We start from the raw sequence: 19,837 nt of genomic DNA, 5'->3' as shown, positions 1-19,837 counted from the left end.
TACTCCAGCACTTTCCTCAAGACTCCAGCATCTGCAGTTCCTTGTGACCCCACTGATAGGTGGAGACAGGTGAGGGGGTGAAGTCTGAAGAAGGGTCCCAACCCGAAACGTTCCAGAGATGCTGCCTGACCCGCTTTGTTACTCCAGCACTTTGCTTTTTTCTTCGAGATTCTAGCATCTGCAGTTCCTTTTGGCTCGAAGGTTAATTGAGGTTTATATGGTGGACTATGCCATTGTTATCACTTAGTGACCTTAAAACCTTAAAAAAGCTATATATAATGCTATAAAGAGCTGTAAAAAGCTCTAAATTATGAATTTTAAAATACTGAACATGAAAATCTTACTGATCACACTTCCAAAAGTGTGCTGACAAGAGTTCAAGACATGCAAAGTGAAGGACAAGGTGTAAGAAAGCCGAGATGAAGAGGGAAATTGAGACTCTGGTCAAGAATAAGAAGATATGGGGCAGATGCAGGCGGAGTGGACTTACCATCTGAGCGCGCTATTCCTTGCCTGGGATCGACGCTCCCACTGCGGCCTGTGGACTTTAACATCGCAGAACTCGCAGTCTCGGGTTAAGACTGAGGTTGGGAGCTCCAAAACTGCACGACGTTCGACTAGTCGCGACCCGGGGTAGATCACCCACCGCGGGGGAGCTGAGATTCCCCCCGATGCAGGAGTTGGATCGCCCTGATGAGGAAGGCTCGCCGCTGGCTATGGGAGTCAAGATCGTCCCGTCAACGGAAGGTTAGAGGCCCCCGACCGCTGGAGGACAAAGAAGGGAGAGATCGAACTTTTTTTTTCGCCTTCCATCACAGTGAGGAATTTGTTTTATTTAAATTTTTTTAGAGATACATTGCGGAAACAGGCCCTTCGGCCCACCGAGTCCGCGCCGCCCAGCGATCCCCGCACATTAACACTATCCTACATACACTAGGGACAATTTTTAAATTTACCCAGTCAATTAACCTACATACCTGCACGTCTTTGGAGTGTGGGAGGAAACCGAAGATCTCGGAGAAAACCCACGCAGGTCACGGGGAGAACGTACAAACTCCGTACAGACGGCGCCCGTAGTCAGGATCGAACCTGAGTCTCCGGCGTTGCATTCGCTGTAAGACAGCAACTCTACCGCTGCGCCACCGTTTCCACTAGTGGGAGAGTGGAGGAGTCACTGTGGTGGATGTTCATGTTAAAATGTATTTTGTGTGTCCAGTTGCTTTTTGTTGGTGTGACTGTATGGCAAATGAAGTTCCTCGTACGTGGCAAACACACACTTGGCTAATAAAGTATGATTGTGAAAATTGTGAAATTGTGAAATAAGTTTGCAGATGACACTAAAGTGGGTGATATTGTAGACAGCGAAGCTGGTTGTCAAAAGTTGCAGCAGGGTTTTGATCGGTTGGCCAGGTGGGCTGAGGAATGGGTGATGGCGTTTAGCACAGTGAAGTCAAACCAGGGCAGGACCTACATGGTGAATGGCAGGGATCTGGATAGTGTTGTGGAACAGAGGGAGCCAGGAGCGCAGGCATAAAATTCCAAGAAAGTGGCATCACAAGTAGATAGGGTGGTCAAGAAGGCTTTTGGCACATTGGCCTTCATCAGTCAGAATACTGAATAAAAAAAACCATTTCTATATCTCCTTGAGCAACCTCCCCTTTGATCTGCATTTTCACACCATACGCTTCCATATCTCTATGTCTCCCTCTCCCCTGACTCTCAGTCTGACGAAGGGTCTCGACCCGAAACGTCACCCGTTCCTTCTCTCCAGAGATGCTGCCTGCCCCGCTGAGTTACTCCAGCATTTTGTGTCTGTCATCTGAGTAAAGAAGTTATGTTCGAGTTGTCCGAGACATTGATGAGGCATGGGCAAGTTGGGCCGAATGGCCTGTTTCTGTGTTGTATAGCTCCATGACTGTAAAGGGACTAGCAAGGGACTGAGCCCCCCTGAGTTTGATTTATGTAACGCACAACTCAACCTTTCATTTCAATTCCCCAAAGTCGTTCTGTTTTAAACTAAATTAGTTTCCAAGCAATGTACATGTTTCCAGTTTAGACTACCTTCTGGAACACAGTCAACTTTAACGGATACAGATTCCTATCAATTTTGTTTGGGACTTTTGAAGAGCTACTGAAACCTCCAATAATCCACCAGGAATGCGTTCCTGGCTCGCAGGCCGTGCTGTCGAGAGAACGCCAAAGATTCCCAAAATCGGGAGGAGGAGTTGACTTAAGTACCTGGCAGAGCAGACGCTTCATGTGTAGGAAGGAACTGCATGTGCAGATTTATGCCCACGATAGACACAAAATGCTGGAGTAACTCGGCAGGGCAGGCAGCATCCATGGAGAAAAAGGAATAGGTGACGTTTCGGGTCGAGACCCTTCTTCAACTGGTTCCTCCCACCTGAATTGTTCGAGCCATAGAGGCCCTTCAACCCAACTTGCCCACTCCGACCATCATGTCCCATCTGCACTTGTACCACCTGCCTGTCCTATCCACGTACCTGTCTAAATGTTTCTTCAACATTGTGATACTACCTGGTTCAACGACCTCCTCATGCAGCTTGTTCCATACACCCCACCCCCCTTCATGTGGAAAAGTTACACCTCAGGTTCCTACTAAATCTTTCCTCCCTCAACTTTATAAGTGATAGGAGCAGAATTAGACCATTCGGCCCATCAATTCTACACAGCTATTCATATCATGGCTGATCTATCTTTCACTCTCAACACCATTCTCCTGCCTTCGCCCCAAAACCTCTGACACCCGTACTAATCAAGAATCTGTCTACCTCTGCAATGTTGCAAAAGTACCTGCCTCAACCACCTCCTCCGGCAGCTCGTTCCACACACCCCACACCTTCTGCGTGGAAACGTTACCCCTCAGGTTCCTATTAAATCTTTCCCCCCTCACCTTAAACCCATGTCCTCTGGTTCTCGGTTCCTCGACTCTGGGCAAGAGACTATGCGTCTACCCGATCCAGTCTTCTTGGATAGAGTGGATGCGGGGAGGATGTTTCCACCAGTGGGAGAGTCTAGGACCAGAGGTCACAGCCTCAGAATTAAAGGACGTTCCTTTAGGAAGTAGATGAGGAGGAACTTCTTTAGTCAGAGGGTGTCGACCCGTTCTATTCCTCTCATGACATTGTGCACCTCTTTTAAGATCAGTCAGATCTTATAGTCAGAGGGTGGTGAATCTGTGGAATTATTTGCCACATAAGGCTGTGCAATGCTAGAGAGATCCAAACCAGTTTGTGTCGTGCAACCACAAATCCCCTCTCCAAGTGTAAACTGGTATCATCTTCGCAAACATTTCATTTTTAGACCACAGAAGGATGAGGGGGGACCTCATTGAAATGTACAGAACAGTAAAAGGCCTGGATAGAGTGGATGTGGAGAGGATGTTTCCACCAGTGGGAGAGTCCAGGACCAGAGGGCACAGTTTCAGAATTAAATGACGTTCCTTTAGAAAGACGAGAAGGAATTTCTTTAGTCAGAGGTTAGTGAATCTGTGGAATTCATCGCCACAGACGGCTGTGGAGGCCATCAATGAATATTTTTAAGGCAGAAATAGACAGATTCTTGATTAGTCCGGGTGTCAGGGGTTATGTGGAGAAGGCAGGAGAATGGGGTTAGGAGGGATTAGGTGATAGGTCAGCCATGATTGAATGGCGGAGTGGACTCGATGGGCCGAATGGCCGAATTCTTCTCCTATCACTGACAACACTTACGGACATTTCCCAGGTTCATGTCCATCTGGTTTTGACATCCCACTGCAGCTTGTGATGATGCTTTCCAAGTCGCTCCCACTTCACGTTCAGCTGTTCTCAGCCTTTTGGGGATTTCTGAAAGTACTCCAGGATTTTGTGTTGGCACTTCCTGCTTCCTTTCAAGCCATTCTCCGATTGAAACGCCAAATGCGACTTATGGGCGCAGCAGGACGAGTCAGTTCCAGTGCAACACTTTACGGGCACAGACTTCCGCTGGCAACGCATACAAGAACTAGAAACGTTTCCAACAATTTAATTACTGTTTTTACTGTGGTAGAGTCATAGAGACATACACCATGGAAACAGGCCCCTCAGCCTAACTTGCCCACGCCAACCAACATGTCCCATCTACACTCGTCTCACTTGCCTACATTTGGCCCATATCCCTCCAGTTTAGTTTAGTTGTTTTAGTTTAGTTCAGTTCAGTTCAGTTGAGTTGTTTAGTTTAGTTTAGTTTAGTTTAGGTTAGTTTAGTTTAGTTTAGACTGAAGAAGGGTCTCGACCTGAAACATCGCCCATTCCTTCTCTCCAGAGAAGCTGCCTGTCCCGCTGAGTTACTCCGGCTTTTTGTGTTTATCTTTAGTGGAGTTTAGTGGAGTTTAGTTTAGTTTAGTTTAGTTTAGTTTAGTTTAGTTTAGTTTAGTTTAGTTTAGTTTAGTTTAGTTTAGTTTAGTTTAGTTTAGTTTAATTTTGTTTAGTTTAGTTTAGTTTAGTTTAGTTTAGTTTAGTTTAGTTTAGTTTGGTTTGGTTTAGATTAGTTTAGTTTAGTTTAGTTTAGTTTAGTTTAGTTTAGTTTAGTTTAGTTTAGTTTAGTCTAGATTAGATTAGATTAGATTAGATTAGATTAGATTAGATTAGATTAGATTAGATTAGATTAGATTAGATTAGATTAGATTAGATTAGATTAGATTAGATTAGATTAGATTAGATTAGATTAAATTAGATTAGATTAGATTAGATTAGATTAGATTAGATTAGATTAGATTAGTTTAGTTTAGTTTAGTTTAGTTTAGTTTAGTTTAGTTTAGTTTAGTTTAGTTTAGTTTAGTTTAGTTTAGATTAGATTAGATTAGATTAGATTAGATTAGTTTAGTTTAGTTTAGTTTAGTTTAGTTTAGTTTAGTTTAGTTTAGTTTAGTTTAGTTTAGTTTAGTTTGTAAGAAGGAACTGCAGATGCTGGTTTACACCTAAGATAGACACAAAATGCTGGAGTAACTCAGCGGGTCAGGCAGCATTTCGGGAGAAAAGGAATAGGTGACGTTTCGAGTCGAGATCTTTCATCTGACCATCTGATTAGACAAGTCAAATGGAAACATCACCTATTCCTTCTCTCCAAAGATCCTGCCTGACCCGCTGAGTTACTCCAGCATTTTGTGTCTATCTTTAGTTCAGTTTAGTTCAGTTTAGTTTAGTATCACGTGTACCGAGGTGCAGTGAAAAGCTTTTAGTTTCGTTTCGTTTAGGGATACAGAGTGAAAACAGGCCCTTCGGCCCACCGGGTCCACGCCGACCAGCGATCCCCGCACATTAACACTATCCTACACACACTAGGGACAATTTACACATATAGCAAGCTAATTCACCTACAAACCTGCACATCTTTGGAGTGTGGGAGGAAACCGAAGATCTCAGAGAAAACCCATGCAGGTCACGGGGAGAACGTACAAACTCCATACAGACAGCACCCTTAGTCAGGATCGAACCGGGGTCTCCGGCGCTGCATTCGCTGCAAGGCAGCAACTCTACCGCTACGCCACTGTGACCGCCCTGTTGTCCCGCTGAGTTACTCCAGCATTTTGTGTAAAAAATAAGTTATCATTGTCCCTTGAAATGGAGAAGCCATCTGTTCTGAGTGGGGACATTTAAAAAAACGCAATTGATCTTATTACCACCTAATGTTAAGGTTCTATTGCCGGTAAAAAGGTAGCAGGAAGAAAGCACCTGTTTACACTGTTGTCTTGAGTTCTGTGGTTCGTCTGGAGGTAAATAAGTAGGTAGAAGGCAGGCGATGATGAAAGATAATAGACCATTACCAATGACTTAATGGCCTTGTAAAGGAGATAAACGGCTTTGAAGTTACACCCTCATCTAACGTGACCCCAGCAATGACCTTTCCTGAGACTGATCTTTTCCTAACCGAACCAAGGCCTACAGAGCGTGCAGGTTAAACAGACAATTTTCACAGAAAAAAAGGGAATAGAGAAAAACTTAGAACAGTAATAATGTCATTTGATTGATTATCTATATGCCATTTACCTGTATTCTAACCATTTATTTAAAACGGAGCGTATGTTTTCTTTATGTCGGACCGGTTTGACAGAACTGGAAATAAAAGGTCCTTTTCACTTCTTACTTCCCAGGCAGCAGACTTTGTTATATATTAAGGGACTCGTGTGCCTGGGCGACCGGGGGAGGTCGAGCAGGCTAGGACATTAATCCTTGGAGCGCAGGAGGACGAGGGATGATCTTATAGAGGTGTACAAAATCGTGAGAGGAATAGATCGGGTAAACACACAGACACTCTTGCCCAGAGTAGCGGAATCGGGAACCAGAGGACATAGGTTCAAGGTGTGGGTGGAATGATTTAATAGGAACATGAGGGGTAACTGCTGCCTGACAGCGCCAGAGATCTGGGTTCGATCCTGACTATGAGTGCTGTCTTTGTGGTGTTTACATGTTCTCCCTGTGATCGAATGGGTTTTCTCCGGTTGCTCCGGTTTCCTCCCACATCCCAAAGGTTAATTGGCTTTGGTAAAATTCTAAACTGCCACCAGTGTGCAAGATAGTGCTATCTTACACTAGCTAAGATAGTGTAATTGGGTGATCGCTGGTCGGGCCGGACTCACTGGGCCTGTTTCCACACTGCATATCTCATGCCTAAGATAAACACAAAAAGCTGCAGTAACTCAGCGGGACAGGCAGCATCTCTGGAGAGAAGGAATGGGTGACGTTTCGGGTCGAGACCCTTCTTCAGACTAACTTGTGGAGGACATTTTGCGGTGAAACTCTTTAAAAATGTGTATCTGCTTGTTTTATGTATCATCAACATACAATTTAGAACGGAGATGAGGAAAAACTTTTTCAGTCAGAGAGTTGTAAATCTGTGGAATTCTCTGCCTCAGAAGGCAGTGGAGGCCAATTATCTAAATGCATTCAAGAGAGAGCTAGATAGAGCTCTTAAGGACAGCGGAGTCAGGGGTTATGGGGAGAAGGCAGGAACGGGGTACTGATTGAGAATGATCAGCCATGATCACATTGAATGGTGGTGCGGGCTCAAGGGGCCGAATGGCCTCCTCCTGCACCTATTGTCTATAAGAGGTAAGCCTTCAGTATGAACCACTATTTTTTTTAAAATTAGTGTCACTAATGCTTAGGTACAGTACTTCATAATAATGGGTTTGATGTACAGTAAAGAGTGAAGATTGTTGAGCAGGCACAGTTAATTAGACAGATAGCTGCATCTGCAACAAGGGGAATGATTAAAAAGCTGCATACTACATACTACAGCTGGGTTTAAATGGGTGGCAGTCAAGGGCTAAGATAATAGAGCAGAGCAAGATAGACCACTCGACCCTAAAAACCCTAGTATGTCATGGTGCCATTTTAGTTGGCAGAAACTTGCAGAAACATCTAAAAAGAAAAATAACAAAAATCTGTGAATTGATAGATGAGATATATTCTGCATTTTTATGGTATCATCACACATACTGTTCCCCTAAAACACTGATTACACTGCGAGAGGCGTAGCGAACGGCGGGTTTTGCCTACTAAAATGGAGGAGGTTCCGCTCCTTTGCGTACTACACTTCAGTATAGGTGATTTTGATGGAGTGGTCCATCTCGCTCCTCTAGTATCTTTGGTCAAGGGTCAGGTAACTAAAATGTACGGCGGATTGGAAAGCTGGGCTTTTGGTCTCCTCCATCGGTGTGGAAAGAGTAAACCAACTAAGCAGCAAATAAAAGAAACAATTTAGCGGAACATGCAAAGAGGCCAAGCAATTCTAATGAAGAACGGGTGAGGGGGGGGAGGGGAAGGGCGAGGGCACAATTTTGTTGACTCACGCTCTTCATCCATGTCAAAGCCCACCTCCCTCACTAAAGTGCTCTCCGCAGCTGCGAGATACACTGAACATGACAAACTGTAAGTTGCACAGTTCAGTTCAGTTCAGTTCTGTTCAGTTGAGTTCTGTCCTGGGCCTCCTCCACTGTCAGAGTGAGGCCCAGCACCAATTGGGGGGACTGCACCTCATATTTCCCTTGGGCAGCTTTCACCCCCAGTCTGAAGAAGGGTCTCGACCCGAAACGTCACCTATTGCTTTTTTCCAGAGATGCTGTCCGACCCGCTGAGTTACTCCAGCTTTTTGTGTCTCTCTTCAGTGTGAATATTGACTTCTCTAACTTCAAGTAACCCTTGCTTTCCCTCTCGAACCATCCCTCCCCCCACCCTAGTCTGACTATCCCACATTAAATTTTATCTCTGTTTGCTTCATTGTCACTTTCTCCAAGCATTGAAACCCATCCCCTTTGATGTCTCGTTTTTCACACCTTATCCTTTCTTATCTCTGTGCCTCTCCCTTGACCCTCAGTCTGAAGGAGGATCTTGACCCGAAACGTCACACAGCTATTTTGCCTGTCCCGCTAAGTTACTCCAGCATTTTGTGTCTATCATCAGTTCAGTTCAGTTTAGTTTATTGTCCCGTGTACTGAGGTACAGTGAAAAGCTTTTTGTTGTGAGCTATCCAGTCAGCCGAAAGACAATACATGATTACAATCGACCCATTACAGTGTATACATACTTGATAAGGGAATAACGTTAGTGCAAGGTAAAGCCAGCAAAATCCTATAAAGGAAAGTCTAGGGTCACCAATGAGGTAGTTACTGTAATAGTTCAGCTCTGCTCTCTGGTTGTGGTAGGATGATTCAGTTACCTGATAACAGCTGGGAAGAAACTGTCCCTGAATCTGGAGCTGTGCGTGTCCACACTTCTATACCTTTTACCTGATGGGAGAGGGGAGAAGAGGGAGTGGCCAGGGTGCGATTCGTCCTTGATGATGCTGCTGGCCTTGCCGAGGCAGCGTGAGGTGTAAATGGGGAACTGCCACAAAAGAGCAGCAGGAGTTTGCTTTTCATTCCCCTGTGTGGAACGTCAGAGGTTGAGGGGAGACTTGATAGGAGTATATAGAATTATGAGAAACATTGATAGGGTTGACAGTCAGCAACCTTGTTCCCATGGTGGAAAAATCCAACACTCGAGGGTATAGGTGTAAGGTGAGAGGGGGAAGGTTTCATGGAGATTATTTTAACACAGAGAGTGGTGGGGGGCTGGAACACACTGCCAGGGATGGTGGTAGAGGCAGATACGATAGTGGCGTTTCAGAGGCTTTTAGATAGGTATGTGGATATGCAGGGAACGGAGGGATATGAATGATATATACAGGCAGATGGGACTAGCGTAGAAGAGGCATCTTTGTCGGCATGGGCAAGTTGGGCTGAAGGGCCTGTCTCAGTGCTGTTAGACTCTACGACTCCAAGTGGGTTAAAAGAGGAATAAAATTAGACACAAAAAGCTGGAGTAACTCAGAGGGTCAGACAGCATCTCTGGAGAAATGTGTTCTCCAGAGATGCTGTCTGACCTGCTGAGTTACTCCAGCTATTTGTGCCTGTCTTTGGTTTAGACCAGCATCTGCAGTTCGTTCCTGCAATAAAATTAGAAACACGTTCAAGAGGCAAGATACACAGTGTAAAGGGTGGGTGACAAATCAATTACGCATTAATAGTTTATTTTTTTAAATAATCTTCTAAAAGTATATCGACAAATAATAAAAAATGGTCTCTGTTATTTATTTAAACACTTTGAAAATCAATGTTAATAAAAGATTTGTCAGTCAGCTTCTTTTCTAGTTGCCTTTATGCTTTGATGTGGTTTAAGCAAGTTACTGTACAGCCTTAGGTCGCCACATGTTGCCTTTAATACAAGCCTCGATCTGTCCTTTTATAATCTTATAAACCATTTAAAATATTTGTTGCTTTGCAGCATGTAACATCGATACCTCAGGGTGATAAATGTAATGCAAGCTGTGATCTGTTTTATCATTTTCAACCATGTTTTACTCCTATGTTCCTGTACCTACTCCACAAAGGCTTCTGTTCTGAGGTAGACTATCTAGAAATTGTACCTATGTATCCTAATCATCAAACAAGCAGCTTTCCATCTTTTCTCCTGTGCTTGTAATTAGTAGTTGAGTTTAGAGTGCAGCGCGGAAACAGGCCCTTCGGCCCACCGACTCCACACCGACCAGCGATCCCCACACATTAACACTACCCTACACACACTAGGGACTATTTAAATTTATATCAAGCCAATTAACCTACAAACCTCTGTGGTTTCGGAGTGTGGGAGTAAACCGAAGATATCGGGGGAAACCCATGCAGGTCACGGGGAGAACGTACAAACTTTGTACAGGCAGCACCTGTAGTCAGGATCGAACCGGCGCTGTAAGGCAGTAGCTCTACCGCTGCACCACCCGTATGAAATGCCATTGTGATAATACACTTTAAGCTACACAGTTGAGTCTAGAAGTTGGGAGGCCATGTTGCAGTTGTTTAAGACAGGTGAAGCCATATTTAGAACATTGTGATCAGTTCTGGGCAGCATGTTATAGGAAAGATGTTCATTTGAAAAGGGTGCAGAGAGGATTTACAAGGATGTTGCCAGGACTATAGCGGCTGGGCTTTTGGGAGAGGTTGAGTAGGCTGGGACTCTGATCCCTGGAGCGCAGGAGGATGAGGAGTGATCTGATCGAAGTGTATAAAATCATGAGAGGAATAGATTGGGTAGACGCACAGAGTCTCTTGCCCAGAGTGGAGGAATCAAGAACCAGCGGGCATAGGTTTAAGGTAAAAGGAGAAAGATTTAATAAAAATCTGAATGGTAACTAATTCACACAAAGGGTGGTGGGTGTAGGAGGAGGTAGTTGAGGCTGGGATAATCGCAACGTTTATGAAGCAATTGGACAGGTACATGGATAGCACAGGTTTAGAGGGATATGGGCCAAACGCAGGCAGGTGGGACTAGTGCAGATGGGGCATGTTGGTCGGTGTGGGCAAGTTGGGCCGAAGGGCCTGTTTCCACGCTGTATCACTCTATCATTCTGTCACTCTGCTGCCCATAAACAAAAAGAGAAAGCTGAACTATTCTGCCGTCCAATAATATAAACATTTCAGCTTCCCCCAAACATCAGAGTCTGGAGATGTCACCCAGTGATTTACCTGGATCAGACAAGTAGCTTCTGTAGCTAAAAGGTCAGGTCAGGGGGATTTTCTGTAGCAAATGGTTCAACTGCTCCAGGTCTGTTCATGAATCCCAGACATGAGTTACGACTATGATGAGTACCATCCCCCACCCACACATTTTGCAAGTGGTGCAGCTGGTAGAGCCACTGCCTCACAGTGCCAGAGACCAGGGTTCGATCCTGAACTCTGGTCCTGCCTCTGTTGAGTTTGTACATTCTCCCTTGTACATTCCTCCCCATCCTAAAGACGTGCGGGTTTGTAGTATAGTCCAGAGATACAGCGTGGCAACAGGCCCTTCGGCCCACCGAGCCCACGCTGCCCAGCGATCCCCCGTACACAGGTGGACTATATATACAGTGTGTATATACAGTATATAAATAGGAAGCAACCGCAGATGCTGGTTTACACCGAAGATAGATACAAAATGCTGGAGTAACTCAGCGGGACAGGCAGCATCTCAGGAGAGAAGGAATGGGTGATGTTCCGGGTCGAGACCCTTCTTCAGACTGATGGACGTTTCGGGTCGAGACCCTTCTTCAGATCTGGGGATATGTGAAGTAGCAAAGATCAAGAGTCAAGTGTCAAGAGTGTTTTATTGTCTTGTGTCCCAGATAGAACAATGAGTTTCTTGCTTGCTGCAGCACAACAGAATGTGTAAACATAGTACACTGTAAACAATGTAAAAAACAAAAAAAAGTTCAGCGTGTGTATATATACATGTATCAACAGATACACATATAAATAGTTCATATATATATATATTTATATATGATCTGTAAATGATATATATATTCACAGTACATCAGTCTGAAGAAGGGTCTCGACCCAAAACATCACCCATTCCTTCTTTCGAGAGATGCTGCCTGTCCCGCTGAGTTACTCCAGCATTTTGTATCTATCTTCGGTGTAAACCAGCATTTTGTGTCTCCCCAGATCTCTATCACTGACCAGCACTGGTGGTTCAGGGGTAGAATTCCCGCTTGCCACATGGGAGACCCTGGTTCAAATCCCGGCCAGTGCAGAAAAAACATGGAGGTGTCTCTGAGCGTTGAAGATTTTAAATAGACGCATGGACATTCACGGCGATAGAGGGATATAAGGAAGGATGAGAATGAGGACGAGGTCCAGAGGAGGTTTACAAGAATGATCCCAGGAATGAGTGGGTTAACCTATGATGAGCGTTTGACAGCATTGGGCCTGTACTCGTTGGAGTTTAGAATGATGGATCTCATTGAAACTTTAGTGAAAGGCTTGGATAGAGTGGATGTGGAGAAGATGTTTCTGCTAGTGGGAGAGTCTAGGATGAGAGGCCATAGTCTCAGAATTAAAGGATGTTCCTTTAGGAAGGAGATGAGAAGGAATTTCTTTAGTCAGAGGGTGGTGAATCGGTGGAATTCTTTGCCACAGAAGGCTGTGGGGGCCGTCAATAGATATTTTTAAAGCAGAGGTAGATAGAATCTTGATTCGTACGGGTGTCAGAGGGTTAGGGGAATGGGGTTAGGAGGGAGAGTTAGATCAGCCTTGATTGAATGGCGGGGTAGACTTGATGGGCTGAATGGCCTAATTCCACTCCTATCACTTATGACCTTATAACTAACGTGCAGGCAGAGGAGATTAGTTTAACAGCATCATGTCCATCACGGACATTGTGGGCTGAAGGGCCTGTGCTGTGCTATACTGTTCTATGTTTAACTACAGCGTCAAACATTGAGCTTCATTTAGTTTCGTTTATTGTCACGTGTACCAAGTTACAGTGAAGGGTTTTTTTGTTGCGTGCTATCCAGTCACATGATTACAATCAAGCTGTCCACAGTGTACAGATACAGGATAAAGGGAATAATGTTTAGTGCAAGATAAAGTCCACCCTCCAGAGATGCAGCCAGACCCGCTCAGTTACTCCACCACTTGGTGCCTATCTTTGATATAATGCAGCTTCTGTTGTTCTTTGTTCCTGCATCACAACTTCTATACTCAATACCATGACCGATGAAGGTCAGGGTGCCAAAAGAATTCTTTACCACCCTCTCTACCTGCGATGCCACTTTAAACGAATGGTTATATATACTCTTCCTAATTCTGGATCGTGACATCTCGACATTCTGAATGTAAGTGCATATTACATGATCAGACAGAGGGTGGTGGGTGCATGGAACAAGCTGCCAGAGGAGGTTGTTGAGGCAGGGACTATCCCATCGTTTCAGAAACAGTTGGACAGGTACATGGATAGGACAGGTTTGGAGGGATATGGACCAAGCGCAGGCAGGTGGGACTAGTGTAGCTGGGACATGTTGGCCGATGTGGGCAAGGTGGGCCGAAGGGCCTGCTTCCACACTGTATCACTCCATGGCTCTATGACTTCAACAGCCATAGTTTCTCATGTCCTGGTGTCGAGACGACAACCTTTCTCTCAACGTCAGCAAGACAAAGGAGATAGTGATGGACTTCAGGAGGTGAGGCGGTACACGTACTCCAGTTTGCATTGACCGCACCGAAGTAGAGATGGTTGAAAACCTCAAAATCATTGGAGTCAATATCACCAACAACTTCTTCTGGACCTCCCACATTGAAGCAACGACCAAGAAAGCACACCACTTAGAAGGCTTAGGAAGTTCAGCATGTCCCCTACAACTCTCACCAACTTCTACAGACGCACCAGTGACAGCAGTCTATCAGGAAGCATCACAGCTGGATTTGGGAACAGCTCCATCCAAGAAATTGCAGTGAATTGTGGACGCAGCCCAGACCATCACACAAACCAACCTCCCTTCCATTGACTCCATTTATATCATACGCTGCCTCGGCAAGGCCAGCAGCATAGTCAAAGACCAGTCGCACCCTGGCCACTTCCTCTTCTCCCCTCTCCCATCAAGCAAAAGTGTGAGAACGCACACCTCCAGATTCAGGGACACTTTCTTCCCAGCTGTTATCAGGCAACTGAACCATCCTACCACACTAAAGAGCAGTCCTGAACGACTATCTACCTCATTGGTGACCCTCGGACTATCTTTGATCGGACTTTGCTGGCTTTACCTTGCACTAAACGTTATTCCCTTACCATGTATCTGTACACTGTAAATGGCTCGATTGTAATCATGCATTGTCTTTCTGCTGACTGGTTAGCATGCAACAAAAGCTTTTCACTGTACCTCAGTACACGTGACAGTAAACTAAACTGAAGTGAACTGAACTGAGTTCCCTATGCTTTCAGCATTTAGACATGAGTACCACACATGGCATTGATTTTCCATTTCTCTCTATCCTGATAGTGAAAGCTGTGACAGATTACAGTTTGTAGCAATTCTGACAAAAGACATGTGTTAGTTACTTTATACCACAATCCCTCCCATCCGTCTCCTACAATTGTACTGATACCAGCTTTTCCTCGCTGATTATTTTTAAATCCGTACTGATGTTCTCAAACTTCTGGCCTGGACTTTGAGACATGCGGCCTGTTTACTAGATGTGTAAACCATTTTGGTTTTGTAACCCTTCAGAATAACAGCAGCACGGTGGCACAGCGGCAGAGTTGCTGCCTTACAATGCTTGCCCCATTTCGATCCTGACTACGGGTGCTGTCTGTACGGAGTCTGTACGTTCTCCCCGTGACCGCGTGGGTTTTCTCTGAGATCTTCGGTTTCCTCTCACACTCCAAAGACGTACAGGTTTGTAGGTTGATTGGCTTAGTATAAATGTAAATTGTCCCTAGTGTGTGTAGGATAGCGCTAGTGTGCAGGGATCGCTGGTCGGCGGTGGGCCGAAGGGCCTGTTTCTGTGCTGTATCTCTAATCTAAACTGAACAGCCCTCCACTAATTCTGACGCTTTGAATACCCATTGGCTATTGTGGCATTTAAGAGAATTTAAATTTACTAGAAGCGAAGAAAACTGCAAAAAGTGGTGGACACTGCCCAGTCCATCACGGGTACTGACCTCCCCACCATCGAAGGGATCTACAGGAGTTGCTGCCTCAAAAATGCAGCCGGCATCATCAGAGACCCACACCACCCTGGCCACGCTCTCATTCCACCCCTGCCATCAGGAAGAAGGTACAGGAGCCTGAAAACTGCAACGTCCAGGTTCAGGAACAGCTTCTTCCCTGCAGCCATCAGGCTATTAATCACTACAACCTCAAATAGGCTACATAGATTTGGGGGCATTATTTTTGACTTTGCACTATTCTTGCCTATTTATTTGTCTGTTGCAACACCACAACTTTAGACTGCTGTAAGAAGTTGTTCACACATCAGTAACCACCTGAGATATCAATGGATGTTGAAGTACTCCCAGTTTGGAATGGACAGGTTTAGAAGGATGAGGGGGGACCTCATTGAGACTTACCGAATAATGAAAGGCCTGGATAGAATAGATGTGGAGAGGATGCTTCCATTAATGGGAGAGTCTAGGACCAGAGGCCATAGCCTCAGAATAAAAGGATGCCCTTTAGAAAAGAGGTGAGGTGGAATTTCTTTAGTCAGAGGGTGGTGAATCTGTGGAACTCATTGCCACAGAAGACTGTGGAGACCTAGTCAATGGATATTTTTAAGGTGGAGGTTGATGGGTTCTTGATTAGTTTAGTTTAGAGATACAGTGTGGAAACAGGCCCTTCGGCCCACTGAGTTCGCGCCAACCAGCAATCCCCGTACACTAACACTAACCTACACACACTGGGAACAATTTACAATGATACCTAGCCAATTAGCCCTCAAACCTGCATGTCTTTTGGAGTATGGGAGTAAACCGGAGATCCCGGAGGAAACCTATGCAGATTGTGGGGAGAACGTACAAATTCCATACAGACAGCACCCATAGTCAGGATCGAACCCGGAGCTCCAGCGCTGTAAGGCAGCAACTCTACCGCTGCGCCACCGTGCCGCCCTGATTAGTACGGGTGTCAGGGCTTATGGGTAGAAGGCAGGAGAATAGGGTTGAGAGGGAAAGATAGATCAGTCATGGTTGAATGGCGGAGTGGACTTGATGGGCCGAATGGCCTAAACCTGCTCCTGTCACTCATGAGCACATAACAGGACCTACAGCCGTGTACCTGACTAAGGACTCTGCTCCCTTCAATGTTTGCTCTGCCTGTGTCCTGTTTTACAGCCGAGAGTGGCAATAATTGTAAGTTGCAAGTAACTCCTGGGTCTTTGTTTCCCCGGTGATTTTGGCCACATATTGAATCCAGCCATTTTAATGAGGGCCTGTAACCAATTGATGGAGAATATTGGCCTCATCCCTTCATGCACTTAACTTTATAGCATCCAGATATTTATGACTTTGGTTACATTCGCTGCGGCTCATGTGTGCTCTCTCCCTGCACCAAAGTATCCCACTGATCTTCGTACAAACGTAAAAACATTGAACTACAGAGCATTTCCCAGCCCGGATATTATTATCATCATCAGCTCAGAGTCAATTAACGTGGAGAGTGTTTGCCTTTATATTGAGGCTCTTAAACACTTTAACTTCACTAATTAATCCTGTCTGTTGATCATCTGCAGCCCCACGCAGTTGAAATGATCATTCTCATTAATCAAAAATGCATCAAAACTACTGCAGTCATTCACAGGACAAGAGGAATCCATTCATTAATGATGCTATGGATTCCAGTGAAGAATATAATTTTAAATGGGAGAAACAGACGAATGCACAATATGCGAAAGTTCTTCGGAACTTTCAACCGTTTAGAGGTTGAGTTTAGTCTTAGAGAGGCAACGTGGAAACCGGCCCTTCAGCCCACCGAGTCCGCACCGCCCAGCGATCACACGTACACACTAGTTCAATAGAATAGATACAAAGAACTGCTGAGTTGGAGTTTAGAGTTTAGAGATACAGCGCGGCAACAGGCCCTTCAGCCCACCGAGTCCGCACCGACCAGCGATCCCCGCACACAACACTATCCTACATACATCTTAGGGACAATTTTACATTCACACCAATCCCAATTAACCTACAAACCTGTACATCTTTGGCGTGTGGGAGGAAACCGAAGATCTCGGAGGAAACCCACGCAGGTCACGGGTAGAACGCACAACTCTGTACAGACAGCACCCGTAGTCAGGATCGAACCCGGGTCTCTGGCGCTGTAACTCCATAATGCTGATGCCGGTTTATACCGAAGGTAGACACAAAGTGCTGGAGTAACTTAGCGGGTCAGGCAGCATCTCTGGCGAAAAAGGATGAGTGGCGTTTTCAGACTGAAGAAAGGACCCGGCACAAAACCTCACCCATTCCTTCTCTCCAGAGACGCTGCCTGTCCCGCTAAGTTACTCCAGCATTTTGTGTCTACCTTCAGTTTAAACCTGCATCTGCGCTTCCTCCCGACGCGCGGTTGACTCACTTTCTCATCCATTCACAGCGCCAGAGACTGGGGTTCGATCCTGACCTCGGGTGCTGTCCGTGCGGAGTTTGTACGTTCTCCCTGTGACCGCGTGGGTTCCCTCCGGGTGCTCCGGTAGAGACGTGCGGGTTTGTAGTTTAATTGGCCCTCTGCAAATTGCCCCTAGTGTGTAGGGAGTGGATGAGAAGGTGGGATAACATAGAACTAGTGTGAAGAAGGGTCTCGACCCGAAACATCACCCATTCCTTCTCTCCCGAGATGCTGACTGACCTGCTGAGTTACTCCAGCATTTTGTGAATAAATACCTTCGATTTGTACCAGCATCTGCAGTTATTTTCTTATAGCACTAGTGTGAATGGGTTTCCTCCCACCCCCACACCACTAACCACATACCCACACAGGGACTTAAGATAAGAGTACAAGATGTCTTAAGAGAACCCACTTTCCTTAGAATGACCAATGTTTTTTCGTTCCCGTTCACTCCTCTTTGTAATTTCACCTCATTATGCAATTATTTCAAATTTACCACGTCCTTGACATTTGTCTGTCAATGTTTCCAACTAATGCATGGAGTAAATTGAAACTGTGAAATTATTATTATTATAAGCTGGAATCATTAAAATGCCATAGTACATGGTAGAACAATTCTAAACCTTATTTTCTATGCCCGGATTTAAATGTTACATAATCCTCAAGGAAAACATCAATTATTGCAATGTAATAATTATGTACACAGTAACTCTGACATCATAAATTCATAAGTTCAAAGGAGTTAGCAAAATTAGTCCATTCGTCCCACCAGGTCTACTTCGCCATTCAGTCATGGCTGATCTATCTTTCCCTCTCAACTCCATTCTCCTGCCTTCTCCCCATAACCGCTGTTGCTCGTACTATTCAAGAAAGTGTCAATCTCTGCCTTAAAAGTATCCATTGACTGCCTCTACAGCCTTCTGTGGCAATGAATTCCACAGATTCACCACCCTCTGACTAAAGAAATTTCTTCTCATCTTTCTAAAGGTACGTACTTTAGGGCAGCACGGTGGCGCAGCGGTAGAGTTGCTGCCTTACAGCGAATGCAGCGCCGGAGACTCAGGTTCGATCCTGACCACGGGTGCCGTCTGTACGGAGTTTGTACGTTCCCCCCGTGACCTGCGTGGGTTTTCTCCGAGATCTTCGGTTTCCTCCCACACTCCAAAGACGTACAGGTATGTAGGAATATTGGCTGGGCAAATGTAAAAATTGTCCCTAGTGGGTGTAGGATAGTGTTAGTGTACGGGGATCGCAGGGCGGTGCGGACCCGGTGGGCCGAAGGGCCTGTTTCTGCGCTGTATCTCTAAATCTTTTTTTAAATCTACTTTTATTCTGAGGCTGTGGCCTCTGATCCTAGACTCTCCCACTAGTGGAAACATCCTCTCCACATCCACTCCATCCAGGCCTTTCACTATCCGGTACGTTTCAATGAGGTCCCCTCTCATCCTTCTAAACTCCAGTGAGTACAGGCCCAGTGCCGGCAAACGCTCATCATATGTTAACCCACTAATTACTGGGATGATTCTTGTAAACCTCCTCTAGACCCTGTCCAATGCCAGCACATCCTTCCTCAGATATGGGGCCCAAAACTGCCCACAATATTCCAGATCTGACCAGCGCCTTGTACAGCCACAGCATTACATCCCTCCTCACACAGTTTTTTTACATGAAGTGTTACTGAACCCAGGATGTGTGCATTGCCACTGGAATATTTACCTTGGCTTTGACTATTGTAAACCTTTTTAATGGTCAGGCTCTCAGCACCAAAGGTCCATCTGGAACTTCGAGAGACGCACACAACTACGAGATGCTGGAATCTTGCATAGAACACAAAGTCCATTCACACCTCATGCTGCCTCGGCAAGACATAATCAAAGACGAGTCGCACCCTGGCCACTCCCTCTCCACCCCTCTCCCATCAGGCAAAAGGTATAGAAGTGTGAAAACGCACTCCTCCAGATTCAGGGACAGTTTCTTCCCAGCTGTTCTCAGTCAACTGAACCATCCTACCACAACCGGAGAGCAGTCCTGAACTACTACGTACCTCCTTAGAGACCCTCGGACTATCCTTGACCGCACTTTGCTGGTTTGACCTTGCACTAAACGTTATTCCCTTATCACGTATAGAGTCTGTCCTCACCTTCTCCATCATGGTCTGGCTTGGCTCAGCCACCAAGCACGACATCCGGAGGCTGCAGCGGATCGTTCGCACAGCTGAGAAGGTTGTTGGCTGCAACCTTCCCCCCATTGATGAACTGTACACTGCAAGGGCCAGGAAGCGAGCGGGCAAGATCATCTCTGACCCCTCTCACCCTGGCCACAAACTCCGGACTGTCAAAGCAGCCACAGCCAGACGTAAAAACAGGTTTTTTCCAAGACCTCCTTTTGCTCTGGTATTTTATTTCATTCTTCA

The 19,837-nt window shown here is 45.5% G+C and overlaps 1 non-coding gene across 1 annotated transcript; it reads left to right on the top strand.

Annotated features, from left to right (window-relative positions):
• The first annotated feature begins 12,012 nt into the window (after nt 1–12,012).
• trnag-gcc (transfer RNA glycine (anticodon GCC)) lies at nt 12,013–12,083 on the top strand. Its single transcript has one exon. It is a non-coding gene; the product is annotated as a tRNA-Gly (tRNA).
• Nucleotides 12,084–19,837: the final 7,754 nt, after the last annotated feature.

Source organism: Rhinoraja longicauda, chromosome 4 (genome assembly GCF_053455715.1).
Source record: "Rhinoraja longicauda isolate Sanriku21f chromosome 4, sRhiLon1.1, whole genome shotgun sequence".
Lineage (NCBI taxonomy): Eukaryota > Metazoa > Chordata > Chondrichthyes > Rajiformes > Arhynchobatidae > Rhinoraja > Rhinoraja longicauda.
This window is presented reverse-complemented; position numbering and strand designations above follow the sequence as displayed.